The sequence below is a fragment of the Alligator sinensis genome, unplaced genomic scaffold (genome assembly GCF_000455745.1).
Source record: "Alligator sinensis unplaced genomic scaffold, ASM45574v1 scaffold1269_1, whole genome shotgun sequence".
In the NCBI taxonomy this organism is placed as follows: domain Eukaryota; kingdom Metazoa; phylum Chordata; order Crocodylia; family Alligatoridae; genus Alligator; species Alligator sinensis.
In genome coordinates, this window is record NW_005843072.1 from 76,892 (window position 1) to 79,754 (window position 2,863).

The following is a 2,863-nucleotide window of genomic DNA, read 5'->3' on the forward strand; positions in this document are numbered from 1 at the left end:
TGCCTGGTTCCAGTACTTGAACAGCTTTCAATGCTGCGTTTCGCTGTTTTGAGCCTGGATAGCAGTAACTTTCCAGCTCAGATTAGCTAAACCCAGAGTGTTGCTTCTAACTTTAGGGCAGCTTGTTTCAGGGAACTAGGACCTGATCGCCAGCTGCAGATGGTAAAATCACAGCCCAGACAATGGCACTGCTTGGGGCTTTCTTGGTCACTAAAGGGTGACAACAAATCAGAGCCGCCCAAGCCAATCTCGCTGCCCTTCCTGAAGGAGCCCGGCTCCCTTCACCTTCAGGCCTCCCGCTGGGCAGGAGCAGGAGCCTGCTCAAGCCTGGGCTCCCTGCTCCCCTTCCAGAGGTGACTTCCTGAAGGGCATGCACCCGGGAGCCGATATGTGCCTGCAACCACAGCTCCTAGAAGGGGAGGTCGCCAGGGCGGTAGCAGACGTGCTGGGACAGTTGTGCACGCAGGCCAGCCACCGTCGCCCACTTCCTTCCCCTCTCTGCAAAGCGTGTGGCTTTGCGTGGGGCTGCCTGGCTGGCCTGTGTCCAGACACTCAGTGTTTGCTAACACAAAGCTTTTGCAGCTATCCCAGCCAGCTCTTTGCTGCTACCAACCCGGGGCCTAGGGAGAGGCCTTCGTCTGGTGGGGAAAGCAGCAGGAGCATTCAGACTGCATGGCCCACCTGGTCCTCGGCCTCTCTTCTGAAACCGCTGCAGGAGGAGCCACTTGAGCCTTGTTTTAGAGCGCCTGTCTCTGATGAGAAACGAGCATGCCCTGCGGGCCCTTGGCTGGTGGTCAGACTGTTCTCCTCTCATTTGTAAAAGAGCAGAAGGGGATGCCTTTTATAGCTCGCAGCTGCTCTCCCCTACCCTGGGGGTCTTCAAGAGGAGGTGGGATAGGCATCTAGCGGGGGTCATCTAGACCCAGCCCTCTTTCCTGCCTATGCAGGAGGTCGGACTCAATGATCTGTTGGGGTCCCTTCCGACCCTAACATCTATGAATCTATGAACCACGTCGGGACAGAGCGGGGATTTGCAGTCCTTATCCTCTGCTCCCATGGCTCCTTCTGGGGTTTGTAACAGACAGAGGGAGACCTATAGAGCAAGGGTGCTAGCATGACCGATTCTTCATGTTTCGCCGTGTCGGTTCCACAGTCCAGCTTGACACATTGTCCCAAAATTCAGGTATCAAGGGAAGAGTCAGCGAGACATTGCCAGAGGCTCTCGGTTACAGCTGCGTAAGGACCTTGCAGCGATGTAATGCAACCAACTTAGCGCGCTTCAGGTGTGATCACCCCGAGGTGTTCTTCAGCTGAATCGCCCTCCGCAGGGGGCCTGCACCCACCCGGCTCGACCCGTGTCTGAAGGAGCTTGGTGAAAGGAGCACAGCCGTAAATCCCGGGAGGGCCCTGCCTCAGGGTGGGACGTCTGCGGGGCCTGGGGCTTAAGGAGAAGGCAGGGCAGTCTGGGGATGGAGCAGGCAACAGGCCTTCCAAGCTGGTATCATGGGGGGCAACGTGGGATGGCGGGGGACAGCCGCAAGCCTTGAGGCAAGAGGGAGCGAGCAGGGAGCAGCAAAGCTGCGAAGGGGAGAGCAAGCCTAGACCTAGCGAGATGGAAGTGGGGAGTCCGCGCAGGGGCTGGGAAATGGCAGCGATGAGGAAGAGAGGGCAGCCGCGTGCGCCAGGCAGGCAAGGCACAGAGGTCGTGGGAGCTGAGCCTGGAGCCGGTGTGAGCTGCAGGCACCGAGGGCTGCCGTGCCATGGGCGCTGTCCGGCACCGCGGCCCTCCGCGGGTGCAGGTTATTCTATTACGGAGTGGCGACGTGTGAATTAAGAGCTATTAGAAACCTCTGCAGGAGGACTGTGACCAGCGTAGTTGTTTTCCATGGAGTGAGAAGTACCACGAAGCCCAGAGTCACCTCCAAAGGGGCTTGGCTACTTGTGGTGGGCTGCCGCCCCTGCTTGTCTTTGTTTGCTGCTGCACAGAATGGGAGCAGAGCTCAGGCCGCGGTGTTGTGCAGCTTGGATTCGTGTCACTAGTCCTACATTTGCCTTTGCCTGTGTAATGCACCAGCTGCCAGGGGGCGGGGGGAAGCCTTACCCACCAGTGGGGCCCTCCATCTCATCTGGCTTCCCCAACCTCAGGAGAACTTCAAACTGCCTACCAAGGCTGACTCCGGCCTCAGGCTGAATTAACCACCACTACACACCGTCCTCTGGACCAGAACAGAGCAAGTAATTTCCTTACCTTCTCTGGCACGTGCATGTGCTCGCTCTTTGTGTTTTATGGGGAGAATGACTTGAAAAAATGCATAGTTTGTAAGCAGTGGAGGACGTTGTGCTGTCACACTGGGAACATTAGCCATGAAGAAACAAAGCTTTTTTCTGTAACCTGCATTTTTTTCCTTGCATGCTTAAGTAAATAAAGTAGAGCTAGCATTTGCATGTGGTTATTGAGAAGCCAGAGCCCAAGAACATCCAAAAGACGCTTTGAAACAATACATCCAGGCTGCAAGACCACCGCAGGGCAGAGAGGAGAGGTTAGAGTCTGGAGCTGCCGCGGTGGCAGCAGCAGGCGAGGATAGGAGAGTAGGTCACTGACATCTCCCTAATAACAGCTGCATTTTAAGACTGGTTGGTGAGATGGTTTCTAATCCATCTAATGTGTGTCTTGTTAATTCCATATAATATATTAATATGATCTCAACATAGCTGTCAAAAGGAAGAAGAGCAACACACTTCCCCAGGACTCACGTTCACTCTCAGCAATCCCACTACCTGAACAGAAGTCCCAGCTAATGCTACCAGTGTCTCATGCTTGTTTCCCATTATTTCAGCCTACGTAACCCCCATGGTACACAGG